Genomic DNA, 25373 nt, shown 5'->3' with positions numbered 1-25373 from the left:
GGAGGGGGGGAAAAAAGAGGACCTGATGCAAGGGGCTTAAGTGGAGAGCAAATGCCTTGAGAATGATTGGGGCAGGGAATGTATGGATGTGCTTTATACAATTGATGTATGTATATGTATGGATTGTGGTAAGAGTTGTTTGAGTCCCTAATAAAATGTAAAAGAAGAAAAGAGAAAAAAATGATTAGGGCAAAGACTGTACAGATGTGCTTTATACAATTGATGTATGTATATGTATGAACTGTGAAAAGAATTGTATCAGCCCCAATAAATTGTTAAAATAAAAAAAAATTTTTTAAATAAAATAAAATAAAAGAGAAAAAAAAAAGAAGTAACATATGATCAAGGACCAATGGTACTAAAGGAGTACCATCCAAGCTGCTTTGAAGTTGCAGTTTCACTGAAGGCATTAGAGGAAAACAAGCTTCCCGAAATTGATGAAATACCTACTGAAACATTTCAACAAGCTGATGAAGCGCTGGAAGCACTACCCCATCTACGCCAGGAAATTTGCAAGGCAGCTACTTGGCTAAATGAGGGGAAGGGATCCATATGTGTACCCATCCCAAAGAAAGATTCAAGAGTCTGTGGGTCCTGAGCAAATCCAAATTCTTTGTGTCAGATGTCAAGGCAGAGACTTCTCCAGGCTTATGGACCTCAGATCAGAAATTAGCAACCAGGAGAGTATAATGGAAAAGAGACTAGGTTTTGAGAGAATATCTATTTATATTTTAGAGACATTTCACAATCTCTAGGAACCTCCCTTTTCTAGTGATTGGCTAATTAACACATCATATAGTGGAAAGTTATTACATTGTAGTACATTCTGAAAGTACACTCAGTCCGCAGTTGCCAAATCACTGAGAATCATAAATATATAACAGCCATCATGCTTGCCTTGCAAGATGTGGTAAAGGACAGTAAGTAGCCAAGAAAAAAAAGGGACACATATTTAGAGAAGAATATCACATTTGTATAAAAACAAATATATCACCATTGTTCTCATAGTTTTCCCCACTAATTTGTTCTCTTACAATATATGTTTGTATAGGCGCATAAAATTAATTTGAGTGATAGTGGATAAAATATTGAAATATATGTATATGTGTACATATATGTATATTAATCCTAAAGGAAATTATTCAGTCATTATGTCATTCAGGATTGTACTAGAATAAACTACTTAAGGTTTCCATGTGTTCAAATTATAGATAGGAAATGAATTCGAGTATATCAAGGACTGTTCTAAAGTGGTGGGAAAATTAATATTATAACAAAATTTGAGACTCTTCCCCCCTCCATTTCAGTCAAGGTAGCTGCCTCCAGAACCTACTATTACCCTCCCTAGTCTACAAACCAGCTGATTCCAGTTGACAATCTCACTATCCAAATTCCCTTTTGCACTGCATTTTATGTAGGCAAAACAGTCATGTTGTTAAATATCACTCAGTTGGATCTAACTCATGGTGATCCTGCTGTACACAAAAGAACAAAACACTGCCAGATTCTGGACCATCCTCACAAGTGTTATGTCTGATACCACTGTTACAGAAATTTTTCAATTGATATTATTGGAATTTCTTTTCTAATTTTTATTCTGGCCCTTTATTTTACCAGGCAGGTTCTCCTATTCCAGAGACTAGTCTCCCCTGAAAACTATGTCTAAAACTGCATATAATCAAATCTCACCATCCCTATTTCTAAGCAGCATTCCGCCTCTATTCTATCAATACAAATATATTAGTTTTTCTCATCTTGTGCTCAGATTTACCCATTGGAATATGTCTTTTGATTACTTGATTGCAACTTCCATTAATTTTAATTGTGGATTCAAACAAAATTAAATCAATGGCAACTCAATCTTTTCTCCAGTTATCATGATACTGTTAATTAGTCTTATTGTGAGGGGTTTTATTTTCTTCAAGTGGAGTTGTAATCTGTTCATCAATGTACATCAATTTTTTTTCATTTTAAGCAAACAAGGTTGCGTTATCTGCATATTTGAGACGTTTAATGAGCCTTCTGCCAAATTCTGATACCACATTCTTCGTCATATTGTCAATCCTCTCAGATATTTATTCAGCATAAAACAGATTCAATAGGGATGGTGAAAGGTTACAACCCTGACACACATCTACCTGGGTGTGAAATCATGAAGTACCCTCTTGTCCTATTCAAATAGCCAACATATGGCCTAATAGTCCAAAACATGGTTTTGAATTCCCATTCTTCTCTGTAGTATGCAAAATTCATTTGCATAGTCAACAAAACACATATAAACATCGGCATAAAATCCTCTGCTTTTAGAAATCCATTTGACATTATAATTGATATTCTTTATCCTATATACTCTTTCATATTCAACTTGATTTTCTGGCAACTATCTGTAGATTAATGTTTCCCAGAGTGGGTGATACCAACCACCCCTTAGAGACACTAGAACAATTTAGTGTGGTTCTATGCCAAATAAGTTTGGGAATCAATGATAGAGATTCACTGTTGAAAATAATTTTGAATTGTCTTCAGCAAAATTTTATCCACATGAGATATTAATAATGATACTTAATAAATTCAAAATTCTGATGGATCACTGTTCTTTAGAATGGTATAAATAAGGATTTTTTTCAAGGTGTTTGACTAGATAAATGTCATCCCAAACATTTGTCCTATACCAAAAGTGCTTCCAATGTTGCCTCCCAACAGGGTTATACCACTCTCCCACACCAAAATGAGTTTCCATCAACACAGTAGAACTACACTCACAGATTTCCAAAGGTTAAAACTTTACAGAATGTGTTTGCCACATCTTTTCCCTATAGAGTTTCAGGTGGGTTCAAACTACTGACTTATCCATTAGTAGTTAAATAACCACTGAACCAATACTATTTCTGAAAAAAAAATGTGAGAAAAGATTGTTTATACAATGGTCTTTGGTCCTACAAAGCCACCCTTAACTGACAAGGTCTCACCAGGCCATTAATGCGAATCTGTCCGAGAGCGCTGAGGAAACTACCCCAGCGTCAGTGACACTGCCGGTGCTTAAAATGCTAGGGCATTGCATGCAGCATTACAGCAAGGCCATCGTTTAGAGTTTATTCCGAACCACAGAGATCCAACAGGTAACAATAACCTTTATGGAATCAAACTGTCTTATTTTTGTCCAAGGAAACAAATGCCAGACAACTATCCATCATTTTAGCACTGTGTGATTAGCAACGCTATTACAATAAAATAATACAACAGGCTAAATATAGACAATCTAGGCAATCTGATTTGGAAAATTATCCAATGAAAATTTTATGAATTAGAATAGAACCTTGTGGTAAAAACGGAATTTTTCAGGTTAAAGGGCACTTAACCTGGGGCCAATTATTCTTCAAAGTAGATTCAACATTAATGACATTAACGGATTGAAGTCCTCAAGCATTTCTTGTGAGGATTTAACACCATGGAAAGTGAAAAGACACAGCTTCCTGTGGCCCCTCAGCCCCGCCCCCCACCTGCCACAACTGCTTCATGATCCACAGCCCTGTCCCCTGCCCACCACCTTTGCTGCAGTGGGCCTGCACTTAGTGCCGCACAGGTACCTCATGCCAGCACCCAGTGCTTCACACATTCTGGGACCTCTACTTTGTACTTCCCATGTGATCAGCCTGCCCAGCACCACCCCCTGGCTGGCTGAGACCAGCCCTGTCATGGTGCCTGAGAAGTGCACTGAACTGCCACTCCAAATAGTTAATCCCCGTGTCCCTAGGAAGATTGTAAAACCCCAGTGAGATAGAGACACAGCACAAGCCCGCAGCACAATGGGCCCCAGGAATTCCATTGAATCCTTCTTATTAGCCTCTCAGAGAGAAAACACAGGGCAGCTGGTCTTATGGGAGAATGGTGCTAAGATCCACCAAAACAACATGCAGATCCACATCAACATTGACTGCAGAAAGTAAGGAAACAAATTGAAATGTCAGAAGAGGACCTGAAACCAGTAATGTACATAGAAGAAGCAGACTTTGAACTGCCACAAATTTTCAGCGTGTTAGACAGGCATCTCTAGAGAAAAAAAAATTGAATGCTAATACTTTTATATATATCTATACAGATAGATATATAACAAGAAATAAACAGTTAATTAAATTACAAAGCAGTAAAATGGCTCGGTGGAACTCACTCCTGTGAAACAGTTGTAAGACACTGGCAATCCTTCATGTCTTGAGGGCCACCGGGTAGTCCTCTGTAGAGCAAGTCAGACTATCTGGGAACAGGCAGCAAACAGCAAGGCGGGTCATCAACAGTTAGCAAGATGACAAGGTCCGACAGTCCCCAGCTCAAGAGATGTAAATTCCAATGGTGTGGCAAAGCAGGTCTTGAAGGAACCTCAAATTACAGCGACACAGTTCATGAATTAGGTGTCCCACGGGTAGTGTAGTTGCAAACTGAGGCACAGAACAAGCAAGGCAGGCGCACACTGGTCTGATGATCAAAGAGCAAGAGATAAAAAAGGTGAGCCTCCCCTAGCCATTTATCTCTCTGCCCTTCAATTAATCCCACATGTGTTTATCGGCCAGGTTGGCACAATATACTAATTACCTAATTCAGAATGTTGTTTAGAGTCATAAAAGATACAGAAAAAGAATGAAAAAATTAATGCAGAGTCCACATAGCAAAGGAAAACAAAAGAGTTAAGGGAAAATGCAGCATAAGCAAAGCAAGCGGCAAAAGGCCTTATCAGCAGGATGGAAGAGGTATATAATCATATCAGCAGCATGTAAGAAAGTCAAGTAGAATTCAACAAACAGGTGAGGAAATCGCAAATAATAATCAAGGGAGCTGAAGAAAACCTGAGTACAATGAGCAAGGTTGTGAAGAGGAATAGTATTCTGATCAGAACAAGACCCAACAAAGAAGTCAATAGCCAGAATAGTGCAGAAATTTCTGGATGAAAACTTCCCCAATCTAATGAATCAGAATCAGACCATTATCCATGAAGCAGAGAGGACACCAATCAGACTGAAAACTGTCAGGGGAGCCAACCTCTAACAAATCATCACACGCCCTGCAGACGCAATTGACAGCAACAATAAGCAAAGATTATAGTAAAGTCATAAAGAATAAGAGAGAGTGAAATAATGGAGTCAGACACATTTCATAGTAGCATGCTCATCTCAGTTCCTCTTGGTGGTACACGTGAGGATGTGGAAGATTGGAATTGCTATAGCGAGCGAGAGAGATTTATTACTAAACCAAACATACATCTTTTGGGGGCATGCAAGCTCCCTAATTCTAGGTGAAGACATACTTCACAGGAAGGGGTTGTGCTATAGGTAATACAGTAATGAAGGGGACGATCTAGGGCTATACATGTAATAGGAAGGGGAGAGACTGGAGGTACACATGTGACAAAACGGGCGGATCCTAGATTTATGATGGTGGCCTAACCTTCATTGCCCTTGAGCTGGAGACTTGATTTAACCTAAGCTTTCAGGGGAAGTAATCTATTGTACTTAACTGCTGGGAGTAAGCCCCAACTATTGTGAGACCAGACAGTAGTCTGATGGCTGAAGGCCTTCAGGGAGGATATCTCTTAAGCATATGACCTCCCAACACATGCTGGCAAACAACCTCCAGTGTTTGACATATATTTGGGGGAGACAAAGCTGGGGGAAAATCTTCTTAATCCCACAGAAAACCAAGAAGAACACACAAAGCATATAATAATCAAATCATCAAACTTTGAGAAGAAGGAAAAAAGTCATAAGAGTAGCTATAGAAAAAAAAGCAGTCATGTACAAGGGTACTCAGACAAAAATATATTCAGACTTATCAGCAGACACCATGAAGAAGAGAGTGGAGTAGCCTCTTCCGAAAGTTGAAGGAGAATAATGGTAAACTAAGATTTCTCTATCCCACCAAACTATCCATAAAAATAGACGGAGAGGTCAAGTTTTCCCAGAAAAAGAAAAAAAAATTAGAAAAAACAAGTAAGCAAACAACAACAACAAAACAGCACTACAAAAATTCTTTCCAGCTCACTTTGGACAGAAGAGCATCATTCACAGAGCGCAAACATGAGAAACCACTAGCGTATCATTATCTTGAAGGCAAAATAATGAAAGCACTGCCTCAAACATCATTGGGCCAATAGTAAAAAGGAGGCAAGAATTGGTCTCCCCCCCCCTCACACACACAAAACACACTGCTAAGGAGAAAGGGAAGAAAATTTCTAACCCAAAAGATATGAGATGACAGCACAGAATCCACACTTCCGTGATCGCTCTGAACATCAAAGGTCTGAATTTACCCATTAAAAGACAAAGACAACAGATTGGATTAGGAAACAGAACACATCAATTGGTTGTCTGCAAAGACACATCTCAAGGTAGTAGACAAAAACAAGCTGAAGTTCAAAGAATATCAAGCTAATAAACATTTTGAAAAAAAGTAGGAGTTGTAATCCTAATCTCTGACAAAATCAATCTCAAGATGCAAGATATAACATGAGATAGGGATGGGCACTATATAAAGCTTATGGGATGTGCAAGCTAAGAGCATAAAAAATATATATATGTCCCCAAAGAGAGACCCACAAAATTCATCAACCAAACCCTTCAAAAGATAAACAAAATCACAGGTTCTACATCCATATTATGACACTACAATAAACTGCTCTTTGAGAAAGACAGATCAGTGCAAAAGAAGCTCACAAGGAGTCTACACAACTAAACTCAACAATTAAACAACCTGATAGACATATTTAGAGCTCTCCATCCAACTGCAAAAATATATCATATTATTTTCAAATGCAGATGGCACAAATTTGAAAAAAGACCACATGCTGGGAAACAAATCACCTTGAGTAAATTCAAACTTATACAGATCACTCAGATTTCCATCTCTGGCCACCATGCCATTGTCCTGTTGTTAAAGGAAACAGTAAACATAGTCGACACCTCACTTAGATGAATGCTTCTTTTAATACAACCTTTTAAGTTCCTAGGCACTATTCTTTCTGGCAGCCTGGCACTATTTGGTTTCTTCACCACACTTTTCTACAGTGTCCATATCTTCAGTGATTTCTTCATGAGGATGAGCACTGAATATGACCATATTATAAGAACTAATTGTCTTAGACTGGGGTTAGGACCTGTGTTAGTCTGGGTAGACTAGAGAAACTAATTCATAAACACTCATATGTGTATAAAAGAAAGTTTTATATAAAAGAGCAATTGTATATTGAGAAAGCATCCCAACCCAGTCCAGATCAAGTCCATAAGTTTGATATTAGCCCATATGTCCAATACTAATCTGTACGTTCTTCTTCAGATTCGCACACACCTGCAATGATGCCAAATGGAGGATGATCACAGGCCAGTGGATGGAAAGTCTTGTGGATCCAGTGGTGGTTGAAGCATCTCAGCACTGCCAGGGACCTCTTTGTGTTCCTTCAGCTCCTAGGGCTGAGGATGCATCAGTATAGCTCCATCAACCTGGTCAGCAATGTTTTGCAGGGAGTGAGCCTGAGTCCTGCCTTCAGTGAGATATTTATCTTCTCCGTGCCTCCAAATGAAATCATCAAGCTGTGACCTGATTGCCTGGCTAAAATTCACCCCTTCACTCTTAAATCTCAAATTGGCAACAGATTATGTCACTACCACAGACCCAAAATGCAAATTCATATATCCACGGTTTATATATGTTTCTGATTCATTTTAGAGACATCATTATCACTTTATGATGGAGAACATTATGAATTCTCATATGGACCAGAAAGTAATTCCATTGATATTGTCATTGATTTAGCCAATGTAAAACATTGTTGAGAAAAAGGAAATTATGTAAGTGTAGGCCGGATCCAAACCACAACACATGAACTGAACGCAAGGAAGGCATTAAAATAGTATATCCTAATCCCATCTCTGCATTGATTAGACACCTTCAAAACAAGAAAACTGAACCAAAGTCCAAACCACCAATTTCATGACCTGGGGATAGCAGTCATCTTTTTCTTCTCAGACTAGCCTTATGTCTAAAAGAGAGTGCTCTTTAAATCTGCTACAGATCAGTTTGAGGCAAAACCCAGTTCACTTAGTGGGATTTCCACACAGAATTATTCCAGTGTGGCCTCTTTAGAATGTCTGGTGACTTGAAAGGGTAGGGTCTAAACACTCAGTATTCTATAGTACATAGCAATGGTCACTACAGAATAGATAAGAACTCGGTTAAATGTGTCCAATTAGGAACTAAGTCCACATGGAAAAACACACCCGCATATGTGATACAAGGACTGTAACTAACAGAGCCCAAATCTGCAGGAGGGAATGAATGATTTCAGCATTGAAACTGTGAGCCTGCCGCCTGCACAGAGCAGTGGGAGCAGTATCTGTTTGCAGATACCCCCCTGCAGAGCCCTGCAGAGCCCTGCAATAACCCCCTACAGAGCCCTGCTTTCTCACAGGGAGCATTGCAAGTCTGTGAAGGCAGTTGTAATTAGGCTAAAATATGATACCTTATTATTTGATAGCCCATTGTCCCATTTAAAAGGTGTTTCAGTGTTGACTAGTTCTCCTTTTGATGTTGTTGTTGAGGCTTCTCTGTGTTTTGTCTATTAATTGTTGTTGGGTTGTTGTCTATTAATTGTTGTTGTCTATTAATTGTTTGTTTCTTTGCTTACATTAGGGTTGTGTTTCTACAATTTTCTGTGTATAAAATCCATAATAGGTACATCTATAAGGACAGCAACTGCACTGATAATTGTCTAGGGAGGTGGCAGAGAAAAATGGGGAGAATAAGGAGTTAACAATTATGAGCACAAGAAGAAAGTATTATGAAATTGATTGTGGTGATAATTACACACATTTTCTTAATATAATTGAATGATTAAATAGTATGAATGTGAAGTAAAGGCTAATAAAACTATTAAAAATAATTGATAAACAGAAGCAACCAAACTATGTCAGAATTACTAATGACCATGAAACTTGAGGAAGATGTGGATCACTTTGCCAGGTAAAGAACCATGACCAGCTGAGGGACTTGAGGGTGGACTATGAAATGGGTGATAGAAAAAGATAGTTCTAAGTATCTTCTCCAGCCACGTGATCAGTTGAAGCAACAAGGACTGTAATTATTATATTATCTTCTCATTGCATGTGTGCAACACATATTTTTATTTCATTTGTTTATAAAATACAAATTGTAATGGGATTATTAGTATTTATATTTGTATATAAGTTAGTTGTGCTAATTTTGGTGCAAGTGTTATTTGATCATTGTGTACTTTAAGACTATGTATGGCTAAAGAGATGTGTACAAGTGCCAAGATGACAAGGGGTGAACTATGATTCTTAGGTTTTGTGTCAAGTTGGGTAGACCAAGATCCTCAGTAGGGTGGTAGTAAGGCCACCTCCATTTGGATCACAGCCAGATGATGTTGTGGTGTCAATGTGAGAGGATTATGAGTGAATGGGTGGAGTCTGTTCTGTCAATTAAGACATAACCTAATGAGGCCTCAGTGTGGGCTTGGCCTTCTCCTGAGAATTCTGGGAAATCCTGTATTTTCTCCTTGGAGGCAGAGATTCCACTTTCTCTGCTCACTCCCTGAGAGATGCTCTACAAACAATACATATGGCCCTATGCCTTGGAAGCTGGAGTAGCTACATGGACCTACCCTGATGCAACCACACCTGTGGAGCCGGAGAAGTGACATAGAGACCCCTGCCATCACTGATATGCTTACACCACTGCATCCACAAGACTTCCAACCCACTGGCCTGTTATCCTCCTGTATTTGGCATTATTGCATGCATTCCGTGAGTCTGAAGAGGACTTTATAGATTGGTATTGGACATAGGGTCTAATATTGGATCTATGGACTTAATCTGGACAGGGCTGGGACATTTTCTCAATATTCAATTGCTCTTGTATATAAACCTCCTTCTTATACACTTTTCAGTCTCCCTGGATTTGTTTCTCTAGTCCACCTAGACTAACACAGATTTATCTATGGGGATATGACTTATTTTAAATCTATAATCTGTGCACAAATAGTTCACCCTATTTTACGGTTGCTAACCTTAATCATGCTTTTGGTCCGTTGGGATTTGTGCAATTGGACTGGGATATTGTCTGCCAATTCTGAGAGATATCTGTGCCCTGTCATAACATTCATGTGCTGATTCCTTTCTGCTTCCATCAGCCTCTGATTTTCCAGAATCCTGGCATCCTTGCTTTCTAGGTTCCTGGCTTCGTCTTAGCTTTAGGCATCCCCGCCCTGGCAGCCATGCAAGTCAGGAAAAGCCTCCTGTGTAATATCTGATAACAGTGCTACATGGTGTGAGCAATTTTTCTTGATATAAACTACTCTCTTTATATACTTATACAAGTGCCATTAGTTTTGCCTCTCTATAGAACGACGCTTAACATTATTAGCATTTCATAAGGTAAAAGAACTAAAGAAGTGCTCAAGCTGAAGATTTCATTATTGAAAGAATTAACAGGAAAATGGAATGTTACATTAATGCAAATGAAAATGGAATTGTTACAGAAATATCAAAAGAATACCAGCGTGATGTAGTTACTGTTGCAAAACAAGTTATTTGAATTTCAAATGTTTTAAGGAGAAGATGATGAAGAGCAAGTGACATTGAAGGAAGAAATTCTAATAGCACGCAGGCTTTGATAAATGATACAAAGCAATAACTTTCATTGAAAGCAGTATAAATTATTGGAGCATCACAAAAGCAGTAAGAGGACCTCAAGGCTCACAATGGCAAAGTGCTCACCTGGTGACCAAAAAGGCTGGCAGTTTGGACCCACACAGCCACTTCATGGAACGTGACAATATGCTTCCCTTAAGGTTACAGCCAGGGAAAGCCAAGAGAAATTGCTACTTTGTCACATGGGGATGCCATGAGTTATAATCTACTCCATGGTATGCAATGACAGCAACAACAAATATAAGTAATGGAGGGATTAGTTTAGTGAGGCAGAACTATTTAAAAATTCCATTCCAATGTTAATCATGTTCACTGCAATTGTATACTACTTATTACTGAAAGTCAAAGTGTTTTTATTTTTGAAATAGTGCAATGATTGTTTAAAGATAAATAACATAGACATACTTCTTTGAGAAATAATACTAGAAGCTAAAATCAATTATTGAAAATTGGGAAAGAAATCACTATTATAATAAGAATTTAACATGTATTTTGAAAAATAAATAATTTGAGATTTAATTAAAATGATAAAAATGGGAGGAAAAGTCATAAGCCTAAAATGTGAGGAACAGAATTCATTCACATTTCTTATTAGAAACAGCAATCCAAAACAAATAGTGCACATTGTATACTTAAAGATTAAACAATGCATATTGATTTATTTCACTTTTTAAACTATTTGGAAAAGAATTATAAATGATAAAATTCAGATAGTTTTTTAAATTTTATTTTATCTCTCTCTCTCTCTTTAGTGTAATAGATAAGGGGCTATCCGCCAGAACGGAATTTTTTTCAAAGGAAAATATTTAAATTTTTTTAAGAAAAAACCTTTTCACCTTCAAAGCATTCTCCATTACATTTAACACATTTGTCAAATCTGCCATTCTAGTCTTAGAAACATTTTTCAAACTCATCTGTTTGGATGACTGACAACACTCCCCCTCCCCTGTCCCCTTGTTTTTTTCTTTATCTCTCCTACATAGTCAAAAAGCTGTCCTTCCGTGTCCCTCTCCATTTGCAGAGACAAAAAGAAGTCACCGGCAAAGTGAGGTCAGGTTAATAAGGTGCATGCGAAGCGTGAGAAGCAAGAGAAGCATGCTTTTTTTTTTTTTTTTTTTGCCAAAAAATGGTGCATTGAGAAGAATGTGAGCGGGTACATTGTCGTGGTGGCAAAACCAGTCCCCTATCTGCCAAAAATCAGGTCGTTTTTGTCACACACTGATAGACTATCTTTTCAGAAACTCTAAATAGAAAACTTGATTAACAGTCTGACCTGGTGGGACAAACTGCACGCACTACCAGTTGCCATTTTCATCCATATGGGAAGTTGACCGATATCCAGAACGAGGTTTGTCACCAATTAACATTTCACCTTTTTTGAAGTGAGAAAACTGCTCATACACTTGAGTTTTCCCCATAGTGCTGTCCTTGTAAGCTGTGTTCAATATCACAACAGTTTCTTTAGCATTTTTCCTGAGCAGAAACAAAATTTCACAGCTGCTCGCTGTTCTTTTAAATTAGCCATCACAAAAACGAGGTTTGACTTTGAGTGAAATTGCTTTTATGAAAAAATTCACTGTGACCAGAAAGAACCTTCCCAGACGATGCCAGTGGGTGCAGTAAATCACAGTGAGTTGCTTGATGCTTGCCTACCAGGAAAAATGCATACTTTGAGAGCTCCGCCCAAGGGAGCTTTTTTGCCATTTTGTGTGTGTGTGTGGCGGGGGGGTGGGGGGGGTACCCTCTTGTATTTAGTCTTTAGTAATTTAGTATTTATTTTTTATCCTTTTAAAACTAAGCTGGGGTCCTCAAACATTTTAAACCCCAGGGGGCCAGTTCACTTTCCCTCAGACCGTTGGAGGCCCAGAATAAAATTTTATTTAAAAAAAATCATGAACAAATTCCTACACACACTGCACATATGAGGCAAAATGGGGCAAAAACATCTGGCGGGTTGGATAAATGTCCTCGGAGGGCCGCATGTGGCCCGTGGGCCGAAGTTTGAGGACCCCTATTTAGAGCATTAGGACACAAAATAATTAAACTTTCTTTCATATTATCAAAGGAGCTTTTTGCAAGTTAGCATCTCTCTCTGTAAATGGGTAGTTCTCGATACATGGTTATCACCATATTTGACATTGCAATTATATATTAGAGGATCATTGGGGATTAGTGGCTAATAGATGACGTGGTATCTGTATTATCGGCAGTTTGAAATCACCAGGGGTTCCTCAGGAGAAAAGCTGGACTTTCTACTCCTGTGAAGAGTCTCAGAAACTCAAAAGAACAGTTCTATCTTGTTTTGCTGGGTTGTTATGAGTGGGCATCAATGCAATGGCCCTAAGTTTGGTTTTGAGTTTATTTTATATTACAACATAAAAATCATTGTCTGATACTATCTTACTATCTGGAATGAAATTATAGATAAACTATGCATCTATTTTTGGTCTCTGTGGTAAACTGGTATTAAAGGCTGACTAAAGAACAGATAAAACTGTTTTGTTTAGTTATTATACTTTTTAGATGTGTAATTCTGAAAATGTATAATGCTTTGGAGTCTATAACTACTATCATCTTAAACAAGGAGGTTTATAGTCTGAAACTTTTAGATTTCTTGTTAGTATGGTATTGTAATTAAAAAAAGGTTTAAGAGTGAAGAATAATATGCTACTTATATTGTTGTAATTGTTAGGTGCTGTATCGAGTTGGTTCTTTTCCATCATGATCCTATCCACAAAAGAACGAAGCACTGGGCCCCGTCCTGCATAATTCTCATAATTGTTCTCACACTTGAACCCACTGTTTTAGCCACAGTGTCAATGCATCTAGTTGAAAGTCTTCCTATTTTCCATTTCCTCTCTACTTTACTGAGGAAGATGTCTTACTCCAAGGAAAACTCACTCCTTATAACAAGTCCAAAGTCTGTAAGATGAAGTCTTTCATCCTTGCTTCTAAGGAGCACTCATGCCTTACTTCTTCTGAGACAAGTCCTTTTAGCAGTCAAAAGCACTTTCAATATTCTCCAGCACCACAATTCAAATACATCAACTCTTCTTCAGTCTTTCTTATTCAATGTCCAGTTTTCACAAGCATTCCAAGCAATTGAAAATAGCATGCTTTAGGTCAGGTGCACTTTAGTTCTCAAAGTAATATTCTTGCTTTTCAAAACTCTAAAGCGGTCTTGTGTAAAAGATTTCCCTATGCAACAGATTTACCTTTGGATCTCTTAACTGCTGCTTCCAAGAGTGTTGATGGTAGATTCAATCAAGGGAAAATCCTTGACTTCAACCTTCAACTTTGGCTCCATTGTTTATGATGTTATCTGTTAGTCCAATGGTAGTATTTTGGTCTATTTGACATTGAGTGGCAATCGATACTGAAGGCTGTAATCCTTGATTTCCATCAGTGCTCCATGTCCTGCTCACTTTTTCAGCAAACAAGGCTATGTCATCTAAATATCATAGGTTTTTAATAAGACTCTCCAAATCTGATGCTAAATTCTTCTTCATATAAACCAGATTATCTGATCTTTACTCAGCATATAAATTTTTAATGAATCTTTTTACTGGGGCTCAGACAACTCTTATCACAATCCATACATACATCAATTGAGCAAAGCACCCTTACACATTCATTGCACTCGTCATTCTCAAAATTTGCCTTCCTCTTGGGTTCCTGGAATCCACTCGGTTTCCTTTTTTCCCCTCCCACTTCCTCCCCACTCCCCCCTTCCCCTGCTCCCTTAATAGTTTATAATAAATATGCTGTGAGATACAACTTGTTCCATACTTTTCCTTATTTGAAAACATTCAGTATTCCCTTGTTCTGCTTGCAAAGCTGCCTTTTGATCTATGTACACATTCCAAATGAACACAATAAAATATTCTGGAATTATCATTCTTCTCAAGGTTATCTATAGTTTGTTATGATTCACACAAAGGCTTTGGCATAGCCAATGAAACACAATTAAACTTTCCGGAATGCTCTGTTTTCAGGCAAGACCCACCTGACACCAGCAATGTTATCCCTGTCTATGTCCTCATTCATCCACTGTTGGATGATCTCTAGTAAAGTTTTATTTGCATACTTGGATGTGATAGCCCATATATTGTCATATAATTTAAGTATACTGATGGGTCATCTTACTTTGGAATGACTAGACATGTGGATCTCTTCCAGTCACTTGGACATGTATTTACCTTCCCAAGACCCTGGTAGAGAGGAGCAAGTAGTCTACTGCTTCAAAGTCTGGAGGAAACATTTCAGCTGGCAATTCATCATACCCTGGAGTCTTGTTGTTGGTTTATGCTTTCAGCGCAACTTGAATTTATCCTTCATTATCACTGACTCGTGCTTACATGTTATTTCTTTTAATATCCACAAACTTTTTTTGAGGGGGTAGAGTGTGTATTATTTCTACGTGCTTTTTTTCTCAATAGTTTTATTGGTATATAATTCACATATCACAATTAATTAGCTCAATCACATCAAGAAGAATTGTACAATCATTCCTACAATCAATTTGAGGATGTGTTTTCCTATGTCATTCACTATTTTGCCCATAGAACCTTTCAATCTTACAACTTGAGGCTTGAATATTTTCCTGAGTTCTTTCAGTTTAACATATCCTGAGCATGTTCTGCCCTTTTGCTTTTCTACTTCAAGGTCTTTGTATATTTAATTACAGTATTTTACTTTGTCTTTTCAAGCTACTCTTGAAATTTTCTGTTTACATACTTGACTCTTTTTGTCTTCTTTTTGCTTTAATTATTCTATGATTAAGAAAAAGTTCCAGAGTCTCTTCTTGACATCTATTTTGATCTCTTTTGGGCTTTATTTTCTGTCTTTTTAATGATCCTTTGTTTGTTTCAGGAATAATGCTCTTGATGTCCTTCCACAGCTCACCCGGTTCTGCCATTAGTGTTAACTGCAGCAACTCTGTGTTTGAGATGTTCTCAAAATTCAGGTGAGATAGAGTCCAGTTGTATTTTGTGAACTTAAAGGTTTAATGTTCTTCAGGTTTAAAGGAAACTAAAGCACACTAACATATTTGCAATTGTTAGTGTGTTTCACAGTTGATTCCCTCCAAAAGTGATTAAAGGAAAGCTGGGAAGAGGGTCCTCAATCTTAACAAATGAAGAGGTTGTGGCTAAAATCTAGAAATTATTTGTAGAAGACCATTGGATCATCATTGATGTAATTGGTACTCAAGGTGAGATCTAATATTGCTTGACATTTTTAATTTGAAGGGAACATGTTTGGCATTAGCAAGCTTCTGACTGGATGCACGTCAACAGCATGGTGGGAAAATCAGCTAGCTCAAAGATTTCATCTTTCCATCAGTCTTCTAAGCAAGACCAAAGCTAACAAAGACCATTTTATGAGGCAAGTCAGAGCCAGCCAAGTGTTGGATTTACTAACTAGAAAATAAAGGCCAATGAAAACATGTGATTTCTGAAGTATCTGCTGGAACAGTTAAATTCATGGCAAAATGGTCCTCTGATAATATTATAGCAAATGTTTTCTGGGATTTTAAATGAGTGGTCCTTATAAGTTTTCTTAGGGGACCCAGGAGCATCACAGGGCTTAACAAGAAGATATTTTATGAAACTTAAAAGTATTGGTAAGAAAAAGACTAGGAAATGGATGCAGATAACAAATCCATCATATTCCACTCCCCATTCAAGCTTCTGTCATCTATTTTCACCTGCTCATTCCTTGAGGGTTGGTCTATGATAATTATCTTAGGAAACTTCACCTCACTTACCCTAGACCACTAATCATGCCCTTTCAAAGTTCCATTTGTTGATAAAACACAAACACATTTCAAAGGAATAACTAAGATATAGTAAGAATGCTCAAAAAGTTACATTGATGTGGTGTACATTGAAGAGAACAGAATTCTGTGTAAAACATTAGAGAGAAGAAACACTGCCTCCAGAAGTATATAAACCCAGGTGGAGGAAATGTCAAGGATCAGTAACTTAATATTTTTATGTATTTTTAAATGGATTTTCTATGATTTTGTAGCAATACTTTTTGACCCACCCTCATACAGGTAAGAAGTAATGGTTAATATGAAAATGTATGTACTAATAATCAGCAGATCTAGAATATGTAAATAAATTAATTAAAATTTTTAAAAATATGTAAAAATGTGCACTTTTTAAGATTAATTTTACATGATCATGAAAGACATGAACAGATTTAGTCTTCTGAGCAGTTTATATAAAGTGCACTTAATGCAGTTATTTAACATAAGTTGAGACATTTTAATTTGAAAATATAGGTATGACACCTTGTGATCACACAGGCTGGTGTGGTACTTCCATGTGGGCCCTGTTGCTTCTGAGCTAGATGGCTGCTTGTTTACCATCAAGTCTTTAAGACACTAGATGCTATATCTTTTGATAGCCGGGCACCATCAGCTTTCTTCAACACATTTCCTTATGCACCTGCTTTGTCTTAAGCGATTGTGTCAGGATGGTGAGCATCATGGAAGGCCAGTTTAATAGAACAAAGAATTCTTGCATTGAGGGAGGACTTGAGTAGAGGCCCAGTGTCCATCTTCTACCTTAATACTAAACCTTTAAATATATGCACATATATCTATATACCCATCCTCATATATAAATATATCTACAGAAGTACATGCCTGCATTTAGACCTCTATAAATGCCCTTCACTTCCTAGCTATTTCCTCTATTTCCTTTTATTTTCCTCTATGTTTAAATGGCAAAAGAACAAACAAATCTGTCTTCAGAATGATCCATAGAATCAAGGTCAACCAGACTTCCTTCTACAGACATTTAACGTATTATCAAGAGACAGCAGTTGCTTGGAAAGGACATACTGCTTTGTAAAGTACAGAGTCACACCTGGAGAAACAGACCATCAAGGAGAAGGATTGGCACAGTAACTTCAATAATCAGCTCAAACATAACCATTGTCGGGGAGAGTGCAGAACCTGGCAGTATTTCTTCTGTTGTTCACAGATAAGTTTGCTATGAGTTATAACTGAATTGATAGCCCCTAAAACTAACAACATTCAATTTAGAAGTGTAACTAAATTCCATAAAGAATGTTTTATATAAAAAACAATTTTATATACAAAGCAATTTTGTGAATCATGTTTATTAATTATGAAATATCTTCACGGAAAGTGTGATGTTAAACAATACTTCTAATAATCAAAAGTATATTGGGGATCATATTGTAAGAAAAAGCTAGCTATGTAGGTAACATTATAATAAATTTCCCACAAAATTTCCACATCAGGTTAAGTTTTAGTAGACACTAAAACAAGTCATGTACATTCTGTTTAAATATAATGCTGAATAAAACAATATTACAAGACAACCCACAGTATAAGCAAAGACATCTGTTTATAGCACTATGAATAGTTATGAACTGAAATGCTCAAATAGTTTGCCAGCGAAGTATTGCCTCCTAATTTATTTTTTATAGCAAATGATTGCCTCATTTCTTTATGGTTGAGTAGTTTGCATTCCAATGTACCGATAACTTCAATTGCAATCACTTCTACACAGCATGTTTTATTGTAAAATCTAAGATGAAATTGCTAATGGTCTCTTATTGAGCAGTCATCTTCTCCATGGAGTTTTAACATTTCTTTATATTAAAAAATAAAATTTCAAATTAAAATTCATTTTATAGACTAAAATTAATTGGAATTTACTACAATACTTAATTTTAGTATGACTATGAAAATGGAAAGTATAAATATTGAACTCACATATTTTAGAAATCTGTCACTTCTCTCTGGAGTAAGGAAACAGAAGTTGATGGTTGTTTTGATAAAGCTAGATAAGTTGAAGCGATCTGTTCCCATAAAGATTTATATTCTAGGAAACTTTAAGAATCAGTTCCTCTCTGGCTTTAGGGTAGCAAAGGGTTGGAATCTATAGTATACTGTGTATTATAGTTTTTTCATTGATTCTTATCATATTAAAATGTAAAGGTCTAGTGATAAATATATGGTAATGTATTTATTAATGGAATTCTAAAGTAACAGTCATTTTGTGATGATTTGATTAGGTAAGGGAGACAAACAAAAGAGAATGAGAGAAACTTTGGAGGTGTACATTGCTATAATTTACAATTCCATTATGCAAACTAGGTGTTGTTCTTATATGTGATATTCTTCAACAATGCAATTTTAGATAAAGGTGTTATACAAATACACATTGTCAGTATAGCAATTGCCAAATACTGAAGGAAATATATCTTCATAAAATATTTGACTCCTAGTAGAATAAACACATGAATAATTTAGATGGGCTGAAATAACTAATCCCAGCATTACTCCTCTGCCAATTTTTCATCAGATGCTGGCCTACACTTTGTTATGATTCTGGAAGTTGTGCCACTGGTTTCTCAAATACCATCAGGGTCGCGCCAGGTGGACAGGTGTCAGTTTCCAGACTGACTGACTCAGATAAGTAGTCAATGAAAACTCTGTGAAACATAATGGATAATTCATCAAATATAATGATAGAAGTTGAACTCCTAGGTTAGAAGGAATTATAAAATAGTCAAAATAACGGATAAAACATACACATGGTTATGAAGATGGGACAAGACCATGCATTATTTTTTCTGCCATACATAAGGTCAGTGTGAGGTGGGTCCTACTTGAGAGCAAATAACAACAAACTCAAATAACTAATGACAATTTTCACTGACAGTTTCATTTAAGTATTGATCTATGCTCATTCATTGGTGATAATATAAGTCTGATTTCTCCAAATAGGATACCCATCCTTAGATCGTTATTTTTATTTTTGAAAAGTCATTAATTCTAATAAAGATTTATAAATAAATTCATTTTAATATTTTAGAATTTATCAGTTAATTACATTGTTTATGATTTTTCATATTTCATCAATTTCTGCCAAAATGGTTATTTATAATTGATATATTTTCAGTTGTATTATGATTATTTTACACAGATTTATTATTCCTAGTACATAGAAATATTGTTAGTCATAGATAATATTTATCAGATTTGGTTAATGTTAAAACCTGTAAACGAACAAGACAGATCTAAAATGATTACAATTTATTAATTTGTCATTAAATATATAGAATCAATTGATCTTGTAACTATTTTAACTCATACTAAGTGTTTATCTTATTAATTATTATTATTAATATTAATTTTAAGTTACCTACTGAGGTTGTAAGAGCCCTCTTTGCTATTAATCAAAATTTGGCTATCAGTTCAAGTTGTCAGTTATTCCTCAAGGAAAGATGTGACAAAGTCTGTATTAGTCAAGATTTACTGGTTTGTAACTCTGTGGGGTAGCGGTACTCCGTCTTGTAAGGATAATGTGGATCAGAATTGACTTAGGCAATAAAGTTAGCTTTATTGTTGTAGAAACATTTTGTTTATAATAGTAATATTATTAGAATATATGATATGATATAATATGATGATTAATTTCTGATTTACTCTGCTCTCAAATCATAATAAGTTTTTCTTATGTTGTTAGGTGTTGTGAAGTTGATTCTGCCTCACAATGGTCCTGTATATAATTATATTTTTAAAAACATTGTCAGGCCCTGTTTCGTCCTTACAATCATCGTGATGAGCTCATTGTTGCAACTGCTGTTAACCAAGGAAGATGTCCTGACCTAGAAACTAGTCTTCTCTAATAACTCTCCCAAAGTACCTGAATTTAAGTCTCTCTGTGCTCATTTCTAATACTTTTTCTGGTTATACATCTTTCAAGACAGATTTTTGCTGTTGTTTTTCTGGCAATCCATGGTACTTCCAATGTAAACTGAAATCCTTGACAGCTTCAATATTTTCTATGTTTCTTGATATTGCTTCTCATTTCAGCAGCTAAACAGTTTTTATGTTGTTGTTGTTTCTTAATTTGAGCTGTAAGCCATACTAAAGTCTGCTCTCTTTTGGCATGAGTGCAAGAGGACTGCCCATGCTTCAGCAGCCTGTTCCCACAGTTCCGTTGACATTTTGTCAATTCCTGTAGGTTTGGGGTTTTTTGGGTGTGCCGATTCTTTCAATTCAGTTTGGACTCCTTTCTTCAGTACCGGCAGCTCTTGAGCATCATTATCTCTTGAAAGGATTCAGAGTAAAGATAAAGTGTGTTAGAAGGTGGGATCCTGATACTCGCTCTGGATCACAGTTGCTAAAGCAATGGAACACAAGATGAAGTAAAGGAAATGAACTGATAATTTCAAAGGGCAGCTCCAGGAGACAAAGCAAAGTACTATCATGAAATGTGCAAAGGCCGAGTGTTAGGAAATCATAAACCGAGGAATTTATTCCTGAATCGTAAACTGAAAAAAAAAACCCTCAAGAAAAGAATCAAACATGTGTTGTAATGTTTAAATATTATATGGGGAATATATTGACTGATGCAGAAAGTCTCAAAAATGGAAAGGATACACCGAAAAGTACTAGCCCCCATTCTAACATTTCAGGGGGTAGCCTATGAGCAAGAACCAGGGTGCTTAAGAAAGAAGTTCAAGCTGCCCTGAAAGCATTCGCCAGAAACCAGGATCCAGGAATTGAACCCATCACAACAAGCTGATGAAGCACCAGAAGCACTCCCCCATCTACACTAGGAAATTTGGATAACAACTACTTGGTCAACTAACTAGAAAAGATCCATATTTTTACCCATTCTATAGAAAGGCAATCAAACAGAATGCTCAAAATTTAGAGCAATATCACTGATGTCACATGCCAGTAAATCTTGAAAATCCAACAATGGTTACAGCAGTTTATTGGCAGGGAACTGCCAGAGGTTCAGGCGGAATCCAAAGAGGATGTGAAATGTGGAATACTATCGCTGATGTCAGATCCATATTTTTTCAAAGCAAAGAATATCACAAAGATGTTTCCATGTATTTTATTGACTATGCCAAGTCTTTTAACTATGTGCATTACAGCAAACTATAGATAAACTTGAGAAGGATGGGAAATCCAGAATCCTTCATTGTGCTCCTGTGGAACTTATACATGGCAATTAAGGCAGTTGTGTAAACAGAACAAGGGATTACTTCCTGGTTTAAAATTCAGAAAAGTATGCATCAGGGTTGTATCCTCTCAGCATAGTGATTCATTCAGTATGTGGAGCAAATAATCAGTGTCACAGGCTTATATGAAGAATGTGGTATCAGGACTGGAGGAAGACTTACTAATAACTTGCAATATACAAACCACATAACCTTGCTTGCTGAAAGTGAGGAGAAATTGAATCATCCGCTGATGAAAATCAAAGATTGTAGCCTTCATTATGAATTATGACTCAATGTAAAGAAGAGCAAAATTTTCACAATCGGACTAATTCTCCATCATGATAAATGAAGAAAGGTTGGAATTGTCAAAGATTTTGTCTTAATTAGACCCACAGTCAATGCTCAAGGAAGAAGCAGTCAGAATATCAAAAGACAAGTTGCCTTAGGAAATCTGCTGCACAAGACTCTTTCGGATATTGAAAAGCAAGAATGCTACTTTGAGAACTAAGGTATACTTGACCCAAGCCATGGTATTTTCAATCGTCTCAAATGCATATGATTGTTGGACACTGAATAAGGATGACTGAAGAAATATGGATACATTTGATTTGTGGTGTAGAGAAGAATATTGAAAAGACCATAATTTGCTCAAAGGACCAATCAATCTGCCTTGGAAGAGATAAAGCCAGAATGTTCCTTCAAGATAAGGATGGCAAGAGTTCACTTTATATAATTTGGACTGTTGTCAGGAGAGTCCAATCCCCTGAGAAGGACCTCATGTCTGGCAAAGGGGCAGCAATGAGGGAAAACGGCCCTTAAGGAGATAGATTGACATGGTTGCTACACCAACAGGCTCGAGTCAAGGAATAGCTGTGAAGATGGGACATCACTGGGGAGTGCTCCATTGTGTAGTGCAGAAGGATGCTATGGGTCAGGACCAACTTGATGGCACCTAACAAGACAGCACAACCATCTCATAATTCTACCTAACAATTGTGTGAAAGTTACAATATCTGTGAATAGAAAAACCCTACCAACTAATTTCACTTCACCACACAATGATATCATTTATTGAACAGAAGCTCTGATGGCCAGAATATTGGACTGCTGACTACAAGGTTGTGATTTAAACCCACCAGCCACTCCTTGAGCTTTAACTTTACAAAGACTTGGATAACGGAATGCTACTTATCTGGTATTTTTTCATTGTCTGGAATTCAGTGGAGCCCTATTGGGTTTACATGATTAAATTTTGTCTTCCAAAGCAAGTCAGTGCTAAAATTAGTCAGCCATAAATCCAGTTCTGAAATCTGCTCTTTAGATCTTTGTGTGAAATTATGAATTCTTTTAACTAAAATTTGTAAGCACTGTTAATCTAAAAATAACTAAACATTTTAATTATGTTGCAAATTGAAAACCTCAGTGTTCCTGATATTAAATATGCATTTAATAACAATTCAAATTAGCTTATAGTAAAATGTCTTTATTTTTATATTTCCCTTTCCCAAATTCTATTAATATTATATATTTATTAATTTCCCAAATACTATTAATGTTATATATTAATAATTTCCAAACACTATTAATATTTTATACTTCTCTTTTCCCAAACACTACTAATAAAATTGTATATACATATGAAATATTCATCCTCTTAGATAAAACATTCAAAATAAATCATCTTAATATTTTAGTCAACAATAGTGGATTTTAGAATATTTTATCTAAACATTAGCTACATTCAAGATCACATTGCCAAGCCACTGTTTTATCAATGTTTCTAATACAAAAGTGAATTACCGATCCATTCTTAATGCTTTTTTATCCCTCCATCACTGTCCTTGAAGAGCAAATCAGCTTTATTTGCACAATCTATTACAAACCACAGATGCTCTGAGATGACTGTATTCACAAACTGCTAATTAGAAAGAGCCAAGTCGCTCTAATTTTCATAGTAGTCATTGGACCAGCAATATTCATTTCCAAAATTTTAGCAGTAAGATACAATTAAAGCAGCAATAACCCACAAAACAAAAGACAGCTATGATATTTGTGTTAATTGGTATTCCCGCATATGTTTGCTAAGTGTGCAGCATGGCTCATTGATTCAGCTGAGGGATGCTGTCCATTTGTTTACATGTATTTTCAAGAGGATACTCGATGAAAAAGAATTTCCAGAAGCATAAGGTGACTAAATTTAATGTATGAGTAGGCTTTGAAAAGTCCATGGCAAAATGAAATGGCAAGAGAATGGAATTTTTCCACAAATGTTTTGAGGCCCCTAATGCACTGACCAAGTTACACAAATTATTTGATGCAAATATACGTTTTCAAGAGCCAAACATTTGTATTGCTGTGAGAAGGGACCACAAATCAGGTTTTTCAGGCCGTTTTCCCCATCCGACGGAATGGTCTCTTACTGACAAAATACCTGCACATGTTTTACTTCAGGTGTAGGAAGTTGTTTTCTTTTTTAATTTCATACATTTGTAAATGCTTTGAACTATATGGTTTATTATGGAGATTGTATTTAAATAGAAGTATCTGGAAAAACATAATACCATTATGTTTATCTTAATCCAGAACATTCCAATGTGTTACAGAGTAGACGTACTCCATCGCTTTTTGTGACAGTAATCTTTATGAAAGCCGGTTACTAGGAGAATCTTTCATGTAACAGCCGAGTGACCTTACACTCCAATCTCAGAGCTACCGTGATTTGGGATCAATTAGATAGCAAGGAATTTGTTGTTTCCATTGCTACGTGGATGGGTTAACTAGGACTTATTTTGTGATTTTAAGTATGTAACACATTCATTGAGTACCAAACACAAGTAATATATCATTCTCCTTTTGAGGAATAGAGTAATAAAGAAATTTATATATTGTTTAAATTCAAGGCTCTTAGAGTGCCATTAGAGAGTGAAACAGACTGCTGTAAATAAGGTAAACTCCATGATAAAAACAAGTCACAATGGGCGTTTGTTTATTTTGATTTTTGTTCACCAAGAGTTTAATAACGGAACTGATTTGGAAATAGCCTTTGTGTTAAACTCTCCTAAAAACGGGGGGGAAAAAAGGCAATTGGATATCTTTAAAACAAGAATGTATTATTTGAATAAAATTTGTATACAACTTGATTTAAGAGTTGGAAATGAAATACAAGAGAGTTTTAATTTAAACGTAAAATATATGTTGCGATGACATATCCCTCACAGAAAACATATGGGGACAAAATATTTTACAAAGTTGACATTTTTTGATGTTTTGATGCCAGAATATATACTAACCCAAATTATTACACTTTAATTATACCTAGTTACAAGATTATTATCAATTCTCTATATTTTATTCTCTAATATAGCCATAGATATGGTTTTAATTGACTGGGTACTCAACATGAATTGTGACCGCTGCTGTTGCTGTTAGATGCGTGAGTCAGTTCAAACCCATGGCGACCAGCTTCACAGCGCAGGAAATGCTGCCTGGTTCTGTGCCATCCACGTAATTATTGCTACATTCCACTCAATTTTCATAATTGTTCCTAAGCTTGAACAAAAATTTATATATATAATTTTATGTGGGGCTCTTACAGCTCTTATAACAATCCATCCATCCATCCATTGTGTCAAGCACTTTTGTACTTATGTT

The 25373-nt window shown here is 36.3% G+C and overlaps 1 pseudogene; it reads left to right on the top strand.

Annotated features, from left to right (window-relative positions):
• The first annotated feature begins 8947 nt into the window (after positions 1–8947).
• Positions 8948–25373, top strand: part of LOC142442318 (stAR-related lipid transfer protein 4 pseudogene) — a 76725-nt pseudogene continuing 60299 nt past the window's right edge.

Source organism: Tenrec ecaudatus, chromosome 3, assembly GCF_050624435.1.
Source record: "Tenrec ecaudatus isolate mTenEca1 chromosome 3, mTenEca1.hap1, whole genome shotgun sequence".
Classification (NCBI taxonomy): domain Eukaryota; kingdom Metazoa; phylum Chordata; class Mammalia; order Afrosoricida; family Tenrecidae; genus Tenrec; species Tenrec ecaudatus.
Note: the sequence above shows the minus strand (reverse complement) of the source record. Positions and strands in the feature narration are given on the sequence as shown.